This window comes from Aptenodytes patagonicus, chromosome 3 (genome assembly GCF_965638725.1).
Source record: "Aptenodytes patagonicus chromosome 3, bAptPat1.pri.cur, whole genome shotgun sequence".
In the NCBI taxonomy this organism is placed as follows: domain Eukaryota; kingdom Metazoa; phylum Chordata; class Aves; order Sphenisciformes; family Spheniscidae; genus Aptenodytes; species Aptenodytes patagonicus.
The window spans coordinates 128,542,594-128,557,815 of record NC_134951.1 but is presented as its reverse complement, the minus strand read 5'-3'; the positions used below and the strand labels follow the sequence as shown (position 1 = coordinate 128,557,815).

Below are 15,222 nucleotides of genomic sequence, written 5' to 3'. Positions count from 1 at the left end.
ACCAAAGCAGTGCCACGTGGCATGGGGGGAAATGATTTCTTGTTACTTCGCCGTCTGCCTGGCAGAACTGATTTGCTGCATTTGTGCATTTCTGCCTACAGAAAGCTGGCATCATACTAAGGCATTTATCACTGGAGATATGCTAATAGCAAACTTTCAAAAAAATCATAGAGTAGCAGTCAATGTCTCATTTGTTTATAAGTAGTCTTTTATATTTAGGTATTTTCCTTCACTTCTACTTCCTTCTTTCTTAGGAAATGACCACAGGGTGCTGACCTCTGCTTTTGTGCTCATAGAAATCCTCTCTCTCTCTTTTATTTGTCCTCTGGCTTTTTTTTTCCTCACTAGGTTTTTTTAATGCACTTTGGTTTTCTTTTTTAATGCTTTGTAAAGGTTTGGTTTATCCTTCGTCACTCACGCTAGCGCAGCTATCCATCCATCAGTCCTCTTTTCTCCTTGAGTTGTTGCTACTGATGAGGTTCCTTTATTATGATATTTTCTGTGCATTTTCCCCCTTCTTTCCTAAAACAGTTTTACCTCTTGTTTGTCTGTCTCATACTTCTTTTCTTCTTTTTATATCCTGGCAAAATATATTCGAGGTGCCACTTACTTTTTCTCTCTAATCCCCGTCCGTGGCCCTCAGCTCTGCTTCCCTCTGCCCACAGAGACCAACACCTCTGGTGATGCTTACCCAATGCCGCTGGGCCTGGCCCCGTTTCCTTCCTACTGTGGCTCTGCCCTCCTCTGGTCTGTCACACTCTGTAAACAGTGTGACATGAGCACTGTGCACAGAGTGACAGAGCTGTGCTGGGAGGCAGAGCACTGTGGCACCATGGCCCGAGCTGCTCGCGCTGCCCAAACGCCGCCAGCAAGACAGTACTGGGCAAGGAAGGACGTTGGCGAACAGCAAGAACATCCCTTTTCAGCTAGGTCTGCCCCACTAAAGTCAGGGAACCCTCTGATGACTTTTCAGGGGTTTTTAGCTAAAAACACAAATCGGGTTCCTCTCTCAAAGCTGGACAACAGAAGGGGGAGTTCCCTTGTTGATTACGTTAAAAAAAAAAGACAGACAATTTCCTGAATGAAGGAAAAAGAAAACCTGCTGGGGCAGAAGGCAGCTACAGCCTACAGCTCCTTATGTGAACTCACGTCGCTGAAGAGAGTTGGAGGCAGAGACGTGAAACCTTCCCCTATTGGTATCTATTCCCTCTGCTTGAATGAAGGAGGCAGAAGGGCCAAGATATTTCAGGATAAGGTATTTTGCAGGTGTAAACTGGCATACCAGTAATTACATTATCTTTGTGGATTTATATCAGCTGAAAATCAAGTCTCAGAGTTTTATCTGATTTGAATTCTTCATGGAAAAATGTACAAGCATTCACACAGGCGTATCATGACACTTACTGAAGTTACTTGAAGCATACATCGTTTTCTGGGTATCTCAATACCAATATGAATGTGGAATTGCTGAAATTGTCAAAATATTGACATAAAAACCTATGGAAAATGTGGCATTTTTGTTTGTGAGTGGTGTGGCTTGGGTTTTTTTTGCTGCTGTCACCAATCACTGCCATCAGGGCCCAGCATAAAGCTAGGCACTGGAAGAGGGAATTCCCCTAGTTCTTTGCAATAAAAAAAAAAAAGAAAACAAAAAAGAAGAGGTAATTTCCTGACTGCAGGAAAAGAACTACTGGGGTAGAAGGTTACCAAGGCCTCCGGCTCCTTGTGTGTAGCTGAAGAGAGTATTCAGAGAGTTCAAACACAAGTAGGAGATCTCCGAGTGCAGGAAACAAGCAACGTAGTACAAGGTGAGAGAATTAAGCACAGAGCAGGAGGGCAGTTACCCCGTGTGCATCCATTCCCGGCAAGAGAGGTATCCAACAAATCCTTGAAAGAGACGTCTTACAAAAGCTTCATTATAAGCTCTTGCTAATTTGAGAAATGTCAGGAATGGCAATATTATTTTCCACTCAGCTGTCGGGATCTCTGTGTGTATGTCTGATTAGATGGTACCTTCTGAAAAATGCGAGCAGTCCGCAGTAAAGTCTTTGTACGGCGCCTGGCAGAATGGCATCACTTCATTATAAATAAATTGTATTTGTAATGTCTTTATTATATAACAAAATCTCAGTATTGTGGCTGCTGCTATTAGACATGAAGAACTACGCCTGTTTTATGCCATAACGGTTGCGGATTCTCATCAGGATAACCCATTCCTGGTGTCTTCCTGCTGGAGATGGGCTGAGATCCACAAAGGATCTCTGAACTACTAGTTCTAGTTCAGTATTAGGAAATACTGGAAGTATGCAAAATGTAGGCAAAACCAAGTGCCTTGCATTTGAAGTTTTTCTCCCTCTATTAACACAAATATTGTCTTGATGTTTTTCTAGAGCTTGCTTGGTGATAGTGGGATCTCACGGTGGGTTCCCTGTTGCATACAAAGTCAGCCCCTTTCTGAGCAGCGCCATGCATATTCCAGATTAAAAGGGCAGCTGAAAAGGCAGACTTGGCTGCGGCTGGTACCTGGAAATCCAGAGGCTGTTGTCTTCCTTATTTCATCTGTCACTAGCCAGCTGGAAAGCACAGTGACCTATGAGTAATGTGGTCATCCCAAACTCATGCTGATAAAACCTTTACACTACTGCCTCTTGCCATCTCTCCTTTTCTACCTCTCTGAGATGTTCTGATCCAATCTTGACTTCCTTTGAGGTTGGGCATTCTGTCTTAATGCTCTACCCCCCTTGGAGAGTCAGAGAGAAATGATTTTGAGTTGTTTTTTTTTGTTGTGTTTTTGCCTGATAGGCTTATCTGCAGAGCTTTTATACCAGTGAGAAAGGATATGACTCTATGGCCATAACCCAGGGGCCCTTTTAGACATTGCTGCTCTCAATTAGTGGCTGCTATTGAAGGCATAGCAGAAGAGTTTCCAAATCTCAGAATATCAGTTTGGTCCTATGGGCAGCAAACCACCAAGTGTAGCTTAGAGCAACGTAGAGTTGGGAGACAGCGAAGCTCAGTTGTTCTTTGCCTCTTTCCACCTTCTTGGCAATACTATGTGTATCCTGGCTGCCGTTGGGCAGTCAATCCACTTGGCATATTTGTAATCCTCTATGTTTGTTTGCACCACTAACGAATGTTTCTTGCTTATTCCTTACAGATCAGCATGGTGGATTTTATGGTGGATTTCTACAGCTGAGGGACAACTGTCTCTGAATTTCCAGGTAACTGACATTTCATCTGCTTCTTTCATGAGCTGCTCTGGATGTTGTGACCTTTTCTTTGATTTTAGGCTGCAGTCCTCTCTCCTTACCCCCTACATGTGTCATCACATGATCAGACTGTTGTCCTGAGTTGCACCTTAGAGCTACTTTGAAATGTAAAGTGAAGGATGTTCTGGCTACCCACTCAGTATCTAGCTCTTCTGTCCCACCAGTAGCCTTTGACCAGACACCTGCAAACTGCCTATTAATATCTGAGAGGATTTACTTGCATTTTATAAAGGTATATAAATGGTTGAACACTTAGTGGATAAAGAACTGTCTGTCTGTCTGTATCATCCTGCCATAACTGTGGTTAATGGAGGAACTCAGCGGCAAGGCAATTTGCTTGTCCCAAGAGACAACACTCTCACTTTTTGACTGGACACAGCCCTCATCTATTTCTCACCTTTTTAAAGGGCTGAGATTTACTTTGGATTTTTGTAGTAGATTTTAAAATGTTTCATGCTTACATTAGCTTCGTTCCTTTCTTTGAGAAACTCAAAATTAAAGTAAGCACGTGCTACAGTGGGAACCTACAAAAGAACATTGGGTGCAATGGTTTGAGGACCACCATATCATGAACACACTAAGCCGCAGTCCTGCTGTGATGCCAAGCCCACGGCAGTAGATTTGTGCGCTGCCTGACAAGGTTATTCAAGGCACAGCTTTAGCGAGTCAGATAAAAGCAGACCGTTTTTCAGTTTGGCACTCAGCCATCCTCGTTGTGATAATGTCGGTATTGTAAGCTCTTTGGGGCAGGGACTGTGGCTTTCCATAAGTCTTGAGTCACTCCAAGATTGTGGCTAGCCTTCTGTGAACCAAAGCTAATAAATCAAAGCCAGGTTTTTTTCATGCGCTTCAAAACCTACTCCATTTTGGAATGAGAAAACCACGTACAGCTCACTGCAGGCTTTGTCAAATTATTCCTCCCCTTCACACTTGGACTCTTCTTCATTTTCCACACACTTAATACTTACCCAGCTCCTTTCTGTAACTGGCAGCTGATCCAATTACACACTAGAGGTAGAAATACTGAAGTCTTACAGTTCAAATGTGGAATGATATGCATAGTCACTTTGTCACTCAAATCCTTTAAAAAAAAAAAAAGACAGAAAAATCAGACTAGCTGGCCATAATTAAGGGCAGAAAATAGAGCACACAGTTAATATCTCCGTGGTTTGCCAATACTGGGATGTCACAAGTACCAATCAGGAAACCAGAGCCATGTGGCTTCCCAGATAAACACACTGGCTTTTTACTTCTGGGGCTACAGTTCAAATCCAGCTTAAGGTTCTAAATTAAATGAGACCCTTAACCTATGCCAGAACACACGATCCTCCAGGTCAGAGCTGAGGTTATTGGCAGGTCAGTGTGATGAAACTTCTATTCTGTTGCCTTCAACACACTTAATGGGATAAACAAAGGAATTAAGGTCTAAACCCTGCCACAAAGCTAAGAAGCCAGAAGTGTATGGGCACCAGCACCCGGATACAGAGACATGGAAACAGGAAAACCTGAATTACCAGAGGGCATGAATGTAGGCGGGGTTGGGTCAGTGCACTGTAGGTCTCACTTGCTGCTGCTTTCTGCAGTGAGGCACTTCATGGTAATGGACTCATCTGCCGCTCACAGGCAGTAGCATCTCAAAGGCAGGCTAAATTTGGGGTCAGACGGATGGTGCTGTGTTCTGCCTGAGCCGTTTTCTGGGCTCTCTGATTCCCTTTCCATTGCATTAACAGTACAAAACTGTAGCCACAGTCAGATGTGGGATCCCAATGGCACCATCAGCATGTGCAGCTCTTGGACTGTGTAAGTCGCCTGTGCAAAGTTGTGCCAAGAGAGAACTTGTTCGTAATTGGAAAGGATCCCAGTCACTTACTAGGGATAATAATGAATGCCCGATAATAATGACCCACTTTGAATTAGATGTAAAGTTAGGATGTAGGCATCAGGTAGCTAACAGATACTCCTTGCTTCCACTGTTGGCGTTTGACTGCTCTGTGTGTCGCAAGCTTATATGTGTGCCTGCTTCCAGAATTACATTTTTGGAGAATTCTGGTTCAGATTCTCAGCTGGATTTTTGTTCAGGATTTTGTTCAGAGAACAGTTTGCATTCAGCAGAGCAAGCTTGTAAAACTGCATAGCAGCAGCAAAGGATCTACCACATTACCAAAAATGTAGGAACCTTCAAAGCCTCCAAGCTCCTCCAGCTCCCACCAGAGAGCTAGAGCTGAGAATCCCATATGACAGAAAACAAGCAATGATTAAAAATCCCTATTTTGCCCAAAGAATTCCTTTGTTCAAGGTATGTAAATGTCTTTGCCTGCTTGTAAGTTATTTCATTTCGGTAGTTCCTTAGCTCAGTAATCTGAGCTTGGGAATAGAGGAGTCTGAAAGGAGTGTTACTCTGAAACAAAACACCTGTCTTTCAGTCAAGACTAAATTGACAAGCAACAATTTAGTTGTCTAAACTCAGAGCTTTCAGGATTTCAGACTACATAAATGTCAAGATGCCTAGGTAGGGCTCAAAGGTGAGCGACAGTGTAGGCAAATATACATTGGAACTTCAATTATCCAAACCCTGATAACTCTCAGTTACCTGAAGTTTAAACATGTCTTCCCTCACTCTTAGTTTCTACATTTTTCTGTAAAATCCCTTTGTACTGAATCGCCTGTGTCTTTGCCCAGCATAGTCTGTAAACTTTTAAGAGCTCGTCTCCTGAGGAGCTTAGAGTGTCTGCCAGATCACAGCATCAGCAACCCCTTTCTGACGGAGCCTGCAATTATCCCTTCATGTTACCTGTTACATTCGGATAGAAGTATTAAAATAAATAAATCATCGTTTTCATCTTTGTTGTCTCCAGCTACATTCCAGTTCTCCATAGCCATGGTGTCACTGAGGCGTCCTTCATCCTAATACAGCCTGTGTACATGCATTGAAACGCCATTCTTTAATGGTTCCTTGTAGGGAGGTTGTGTCCCCTAATTAGCAGCCAGAGGATAGGATGGGCTTTGCTAGTTAGCAGAATTCACCATCAGTAGGTTGGATTTCACGGACCAAATTCTTCCCTTCGTTGCTCTCCTGTAACATCTTTGACATTGACTGATATCCAACAGCCAGATATGCCTCGATTTCCATAGTTTTGGAGCGTAAAAGCTGCTGAGATCCAAATCAAGACCCTCAGAGAAATTTTGCTTTACATGTTCCTGACTTCAACACTTTTTTTCAATACATCCCAGTTACTTTTGAGGGGGTTTGTTGTGATTTGATTTGAGAGAGGTAGCAGTTCACATTTACAGGTCCCTGTACCAGCTACAGAACTAAATCAAAAAGTTTTGAGTGGCAGAAGAAAATGGCTGGCAGGAAAGTATGTGAGGCCTCTTCACCTCCTTTTGCACCTTTATATTTTCCAGCCTTATTTTCACCCCATTCCTGACTTACATTTGCCACTTTAAGTTTCTCCCAGCTCTTTCTAACATCTTCTGTTCTCCTGTCTATGGCAAACAAGTGGTGAAGGGACTCCCTCTCCTATTCTCCTTGCTCTTCAGCAAGTGTTTTCCTCTTTATCCTTCAGGGGAGGAGTCTGAAACAGGATAAGGATAGGAGATTTTTGTTTCATCCCCAGCAGCACGGACTCTGGGGAAAAGAGCATCTGAATAAGTCAGTATGATGGGCAGACTATTCTGCAAAATGAGAGGTGGCATACGCTAATCTGTGCTGTGGTCCCTTTTCAGATAAAAGTTCATTAGTGGCGCCGTGGGTTAAAATCTGCTGTACAAGTATTGCCCGCTCTGCAGTGGAGGAGTTTTGGGTAGAATGAGGCCCCTGAACAATAAACTGGCCCCCATGAGGAAGAATAAGGGGATTTCTGGCCAGGTCAGGCAATGTCTGCCTTCCCCTTAGCTGAAGGCAAAGAGCTTGATCCTACCAGAACAAATGGCATAAGACATGGAGGATCCAGTGTTGCACAGGAAAATAAAATCCTTTTCTCCATTGAAAGCAGAGTTGCGCAAGTAAACTAGAAGGCAGAATGCAATCCAGTTTCATCTGTTGCTTTGACTGGGAATGGGAAGAAAAGAAAAGTAAATGGGGATATTAAATTGTAAGTTTTGTGGATAAAAAGAAATCTCATTCTCCTGACAGCAAATTAATATTGCAAAGGAAATATAGCAACAGAAGACAGACCAGACAGTGCCCATTTCAATATTTAGGAAGTTCTAGTGTCTCAGGTGTTCCATGGCGATCAAAAATTGAAATAAATTCAAGTTGCATTTTAATTGAATTACACAATGACATCAATTTAAACATTAGTAAACAGATGCAATTTTGTGCAATGCTTTAAATTACGTTTCTCACATATGCATTTAATTTAAATTTATTGAGATGTTATTTATGTTAATAAAATAATTAAAAGCAGTTATTTAAGAGTAACTATGAAATAGCTGTGTAACTACCTATATTAATAAGACAGTTAGTTAAGGGATAATGTCTATTGCTTTATAGTGTAATTGCAATAAACAGCTGCTGAGTTTGATTAAGAGCTGAAGTGGAGCTAAAGTGTTTGAGCAATCTCCAAAGCTATTTGTTGTAAGTGTACTACAAAGCAATAGCGATTATTCCTATTATACAAAAAGCCATAGCATAAACATTAAAATATAACTCCTTAGTAGGATGTTTTTTTCTTGGGTTATTCAAGGATCTCCCTGTGAATGGTGGGGCTAAAGAAGGAGAGCTGGGGCTTTAGTGGAGAAGAGGCTTGGGGGGCAATAATTTTGTTGAACACAGTTTTGTTCATACCCAGAGTCACCCCCGTGTGAGAGTACACCTAAGTGCTAGGAGGGGCACAATCTGTGCTTGCGAGCTGTGTTTTCTCAGGGGTGGCATCATTCGAAAATCTCTAGCTGGATCCCTTTCAAATTTTATAGAAAAATTTCAACCTTGGCCCCAGGTCTCACCTAGCAATTTCTCCAGCTTTTTGTTGGAGTATAAAAAGGGAGAGTTGAGCATATAGTAAAAATCCTTCTGCAACTTTGTCTATGAAATGGCTGCTGCCACTCCATAACTCCATCATTAACACATGAAGCAGACACTTCCTGGTCCCCAAGCGTATCCTGCTTTATGGCACTGACACATACCTAAACCACAGACCATTAATTTCAGTGGGTTCAAGTAAGCAAATAGGCATTACTTGTATTGCAGTTGTTATTTACAAACTCCATATTCTCCTGCTTTGGGGTGGTGGACTCATACGTAAGACATTTGCCTTTAAAATTTCTGCTATATTAGGGTCCCACAAGTTTTGTAGCAAGTCAGGAGAGGGTTGCTTAATTACGTAAAAGCTGTTTCATTTCACCTTTTATTTGAGAGCAACTTTGAATGGTAAACTCTGACACATTGGTTGAGGCACAAATGGATATGAGTAGTCAACTGCCTTTTGCTGCTCCTAGTTCATGCACCTCTGTGGCTGTATTAACAGTGAAAATCTCATGGAGACCAAAAGTGCTATGAAATGCTGCCAAGCAAAATTTTACCAATAGAGATCTTGCATATTTATGGTTTTGTAGTGAACTAGGTTGGCCAAGTCCTAGATTAAGATTTTGGGTGGAGGTGGGGGGTAAGAACGTGTCCTGGGTATCCTGAGGTCAGGACCTGAGCTCCTTCTCACATTATTGGCACTTGGGAATCACTCAAGCAAGTTCTCACTTTCAGCCAGACACAGACATCAGTGGGAAAGGTGCGTGATTCTGTCGCTGCTGTGAACCAAGCTCAGGGAGTATGTACCTAAGTGCATTTGATCAAACCCCACCAATTCATTTGCATCAAGGCTGTTGCACATAAAAAAGTAAAAAGTTCAAAAGGCAAAAAAAAGGTGTTAGCAGTACAGTTACACTAGTTTCTTCCTTTTACACAATCTATCCTGAAAGAGAGAACGTATCTTTGGCTAACCAGTCATGTACAATATTTTGAAAAAGCCAATAGGAAAAGGCGGCTTGGCAAAGTCTGATGCACAGTGATTAATCCAAGTGCCAGTTCGCTACTAATCTTCTGTGGAATGGTTTTGTTTCTGGTTTATTAAGGAAGCAGACGTATGGGTGGCTGGGTACTGAGGGTGTGCGTGTACACGCTTGTGCACTTGCAGGCAGGTGGGTCAGATTCCCCTCCATGAGAGCACCGCTGCTGCTAGGATCTTCCCAAATAATCTCTGTTGGTGGCTGAAATGGAGCACAGGACCTGTTCCGCTCTGACGGCTCCTACCTCGGGAGGAGCTTAGGCAATGGCAGAAAAGCCCACCCAGTGTACTCGCCTTGTTAAGCTTCTGGGGCTTGCAGGCCTTCCTAACTCTGCCCTGGGGAAAAACTGTGTAACAATGGATAAAAGACTTGGGCCTCCCAGCTTAGTTACAAAGGATTCTCTTCACTCATCCTCTTAGTGAGAAATCCAGTTGAATGCTTTTTGAAATCTTTCAAATATTAAAAATAAAATAAATCTTCTTATTCCGTTCCCCGGCGAGTTTCTTGACTGCAGTGCCATGTTGTCATGCACTTCAGGTCTTTTAAAATGTCGAAAGGACCCCCTTCAGTGATGTGGCTGCAGCCAGGTACGTGGAGAAAAGGTTATTCAATTCTTTCTGTGCCTTCAAAAAATTAAAGGAAAAAAAACAATGAGCCCTGAGAGAGAGAAGATATAGTAGATTTTGAAATAATATGGTGTCAAGCTGCAGAAGGCTCACTGCTACTACCTAGCTTGGTTGGGATCCGTTTTGGAAAAGAGCTGGAGTAAGTTTATTTGTTTCAGCCAGTGAGAGGGAACTATTACTATTTCACCTGGGCATATGAATCATTGTGGTTTGTTGCTCAGAACAGTTACTGCAGAAAATACTTGGCAAATCAGTCGTGAAAGGAACCAAACACTGTTTTCAGCTGCCTGAGAAACTGGTTTGCCTTCCGTTTCCCTCTCTCCTGAAATGTTATCTGCTCTCTTCCCTTAGTGCCAAAGTCAGCCTAGAGATGCTCCACTCCCTCTTTGCACATGCTTTTCAACCCAGTGGGGACAAGATGCCTCAAGACACTCTGAGGTCACTTATAATCTGAAAGAGTCAGAAAAATGAAAGCTGTCATGTGTGCCATCATCAAGGGAATCACCAAGTGACTCTATTACTCATGGTCTTAGAAGTCAGTTGTCCTTGCTTAGAAATCTTTGACCAAACACGTTGTTGTCATTGCTTTGTAAAGAAAATTTTCTTCGTGGGAGGCTCTTGGAAGCAGCAAAGTGGTTTGTTCTCTCTCTCTTTCTCTCCCCTCCCAAGAAGCTGTTGAATATTCAGCATCACCTGATTTTAAAGTCTTTCTTTAGTGTCTTTGGTGCTTCTCAGTCATATCAGAGATTATGCTGGTGTGTTCCTATACCACCTTGAGTTAGAGCACAGGAGAACCTGAATTTCTTAACAGTAGGTTTTTTTGCTAAAGTATATGTTTAGATTCACGTAAAAAACATCCACTTGCCTTCTTAGGTTTTTGTTGGGTTTTTGGGTTTGTTTTTTTTTTTTTTTTGACATCTTGCTATCTCTGAATTTAGCTTTGGTTCATTAGTCAAGAAAATAAACAGCCACATTTCTTATTATTCACACTATCACAGAGTGTATTCCAAGCCCATACATATCCCACAGCTTGTTAAATAATTCTTTATCCTTTAAGAAATTGCCATTAATCTCTGACCAAGAAGAGCAATAATAGGTTAGTTAGTCATCATATATAAAAATCTGAATCATTTTTACAAGTATCTTTAATGGCTTCCATTAATTACGTGTCTTCATAAAAAAGCTACCCCTCTCAAACACAGCATCCTTTCATTCTTCAAGAGGATCTAATTTCTGAAATAACTGAAATTAAGGCACTGGTGCTTTGTTTGGGCAAATTAAGCAGAAAAAATATTCACACAGCTCAAGCAGAAGGTACGGGAATCATGTGTTCTATTAACTTGTCAGCTACCTTCATATTATTAGCAAAATTTTACAAGTCAACCCAGTGGACTACTGTGATTAGTGTTACACTGACAGCAAAATATTCCATGTGGACTGGGTTGTGGTTTTAGCTGCAGCCTGAGTGAAGACGAGACATCTTCCCCACTGCTCCTGGCTTTGCCCCGCATGTCCTTGGCTCAGGTTTCATGGTGGTTGCGTGGTCAGCATGAACGGGAGCTGTTACCCAAGGACACTGCGCAACCTTCCCGTCCCATCCCTACCTCCTCATGCCTGCCTGCTCTGAGGAGTGTTGTGTTTCCGTGTGCTCAGCAGCATCGGGGAGCATTTTTAGGGTCAGATGATGTTTTAGCCTATTAATTCTCTGATCAAATGCACATCTTCGAGTGGGCAAAAATGGTCCCATCGGGGCTGGGCGGGCAGGCAGGACCAGCCCTTTCAAGGGCAGCCCAGACTTCTGGCAGATTAAAGTGGCTGTAAAACCATAGCCAGGATCATTACGTCGTTCATTCCTTTTTCCCTCGCTCTTTGTTAATTTAAATATTAGTTTGCTACCTTAAACCCACAATAAAAGGCAACGTTCACTGCCCTGCCATCAGAGCTGCACTGGACAATGTTTTCAAAACTCCTTCCAAAAGGCATCTCCTCTGTGTTCATCTGTCTTCCTCTGAAGACACCAGAGGCCCTGAGTAACGGATAAAAATTTTCAAGGTCAAGTGTAAAATAGAGGCAGCCTCTAACCCTTCATGGCCTCTTTAAACCCTTCCATAGTCCATAGGTTGAGAAACACTGAAAAAGGAAGGATGGTAGTGAAGCCTCTTCCTCCCCTGTTTTATTTCAGGTCATGTAACTTTGGTCACTCTTGTGGAAAGCCTGAGGAGCTCCAGGAGGGCTTTAAAGAAGAGATCTTCCTCTCCTGTTCAGGCGAATAGTCATGAATTAGATTCTTGAGAGACTAAGGCAGTATAAATACATAAGGAAATTTTTTTGATTACACACAGTGTTAGAAGATGCTAAAAATACTTCTACTACAGTTAGTGGTGGATTTTTATGTATTTACTTATTTATCTTAATTTATGATATTTTTTTTCCCCTTCCCTGGGGAGTGAAGACTATCAATAGATAAGGGAGAGAATTCTGTCATTTTGTATGCAGTATGAGTCCGGTACTTGGCCAAGACCCAGATCTATTGTGGCAAGAAAGTAATAGATGAACTAACTAGGGACCCAGACTCTCTGGCTAGCATCCAAGAAACATTAAAAAATGTAGTACTGCACATAACAAGTAGGAAGATGCATGCAAATGTTGATGTCTTATTGAAAACTGTTAACTTATTAATATGTTGGGTTTCTAGACATGCATTTGGATTTTAAAACCTGCTAAGTTCATGCCCTGAAATTACCTGCTGAACTGTATGCCTGAAATAATATTTAAAGTGGTGCCACATTGGTGAGGTAGTTCTGAAGAAAATGACACTTCCAGATCCCTAGGGCTAGACTATTTCTTTTGGGAGCATCAGCTCTGAGGTAGTGGCCGTGGGTCCAGTTCAGCTCTCAGGAAGATTTCTACGCGATGGTCCCACTTTGTTTCTTCACCATGTCGTCCCCGCCTGCAAAGAAGCAAGTCATGCATATGACCCTTAGGACCTTGTCATACAGGTAGGAGGGTTCACTGTCTATAGGTTCATGTGAAAGATGTGGGTCAAGAGCTTTGTGTGGTACCCAGAGATCTCCTAAAGCCTTTTAGAAGGGAGATCATAAGAGCATTAGAGATTGAGGATCATTGGCTAACACAAGATTTAGGATGACATTGATGCCAATGCCTAGAATGAATCTTATTCCTATGGGTCATATAATGGGTGCAAGATATGACTCATATTATCACATCCATGTTGCTTATGACTTCAAAGTCTGGAGAGCATTGTAGTTTGTCATGTAGGTCTGGTTTGTCATCCAACCCTGGTAAGATATAAAAGGTGATTCAGTCACTCGTCTTGCAGACAGTCAATCCACTGAGCAAAGCGTCTGTGATTACACATAGCTACTGGCTGGAAGAATAGGTGAGGAAGGATGCTTGAGTCTCTACTTCCATGTGTATATTATGTAGCGAGCCAGCTGCAATCCAGTTCTTAGTTAATGTCATACAACTGGTAATGCAACACCCAAAATGTTTTTTATTTTCATTACCAAAGGTGTCCTTGCCATTTTCCATGTCGAGCTTAACATTCATAAGGGTCTTTTGTTGCACACTCAGCAGCGTGTGCAAAGTAGTTGTGACCACAAAAGTGCAAAGAGGTGTGTAGAAACAAACACGCTAGAAAAGTAGGTGAGTTCCAGTTGAGACAGTTCACATGGAGCAGACAGTGCTGTCCTGTGAAACACTACAGGAATCTGAAATGATAATTTCTTTCTACCACAGCAAGAAGCAAACAGGTTCAGTGATTGCACTTTATTCACAACTGTAACTGTCATCACTGACATTCAATAGAGGTGTCAAATCCCTGGTTTTTATGCTTTTACAGTAGTATTTTATCTCTTTCCCTCTAGAATTATTATTTTTTTAGTAGGGAATAGCTTAATGTTAGGGCTAACAGGTGAATGGTGGGACTTGGTTTTTCGTTTTTTTACCTGACCTGACTTACTCCCTATTCCCGTCTCATTCATGCTCAGAGCTTTGCTTGAGCTGGAGGACCAGTTTTATGGTGGTTGTTGTACTAAGTGAGCTTGCTCATACAGTGGGGTTTTTTCTAATCTCTCAACTCTAATTGTTGCATGCAAATTGTTTAATAAATAATGTTGGACAGAAAAAAAAAAGAATAGATATTAATTAAGAAAAGGATTTAGGCTGACTCAGTCTCATACATGAGACAAAAGGTTAAGTAAATGCCAAGGCCGCTATGCCTCTTCAAACAATGAATATTAGTTTTAGAATCATTAATGTCTGCTTAGAAAACAGAGTCATACTGGAGACTTGTATGCCAAAATAACCAAGGCCAAGGCTGTTTCTTTTCAATCTGAAGCTAAATTATTCTCCAATAGAGGGCTAAACGTATGCAACTAACAGTGCTAGGTAGGACAACAGGGAATGGCACTTTTAATATGTAGCCAAATTGAGATCAAGTTTTTCTTTGGATCTGGTAACTTGGACATTTAATATGCACAACCGAGCTCTGCAACAGAATTAGTGAAAAGAAGCAGATAATTAACTCCTTCACTGCTTGTCAATGGAAACAGAATGATTAGCCCGCTGTTTACTGATTCCTGTCTTCTAAAGTTGCTGGATCTACAAAAACAAAGGTTCTTTCAAGTGCCTTCCATACGTGGGCAAAGATTAAGATTAAGTTGTGTAGTCTATTAGAAAGAGGATCACCACATCATATTTTTAAAGAAAACTTCATCCTGGGAAAGATTAGTTTCTCAGGTTGGGGGGAGTTGAGGTTGGAACAAACGTGACCATATGAGCTTAACTAAAAATGCACACACTGCTTCTGTGTCGAAAAGCTTGAGAAGACTAGGCTGAAAGGCTCAATCATATATTTTAAAAAATGAATAGCAAGAGACTTTTTAAGCAAGTGGGTGACTCTCACCAGTATGAAGGCAAAAGTCAAGGTGCTTATTAAAATGTCCCAGCACCTTCATGTGCAAAACAATGCTCTGTACTAGACAAGACATGTTACTTACCACAGTAGCATCACCCATTTAGTATGAGTGTACCTAATAATACTACTTAATTCTCATCCAGCGATCTCCAAGAGGATGAATATATTTATTCCCAATTTACTGAAGGGAAGTGAGGTAAAAGATGGTGAAGTGATTTGTATAAGGCAAGTGAGTTGAGCAATGGCCAAATGGGTCTGAAGCTCAACTTCTGAGTCCCAGATAGTGCTAAACTGTAAATCTCATGGAATTTGATTAGGATGTCTCTAACGTACAATTTTTGACTGGGCAAGAAGCCCAATCAAATTGTCTCTGTGTTTCTAGAGC

General features: G+C 41.7%; 1 long non-coding RNA gene across 3 annotated transcripts in view; it reads left to right on the top strand.

Moving 5' to 3' along the window:
* LOC143159123 (uncharacterized) overlaps window positions 1-15,222 on the top strand; it is a 510,504-nt gene that overhangs the window by 451,638 nt on the left and 43,644 nt on the right. For all 3 annotated transcript variants that reach the window (XR_012995119.1, XR_012995120.1, XR_012995118.1), the window contains one exon: window positions 3,158-3,221. This is a non-coding gene — a long non-coding RNA (uncharacterized LOC143159123). The remainder of the gene's footprint in view (window positions 1-3,157; window positions 3,222-15,222) is intronic.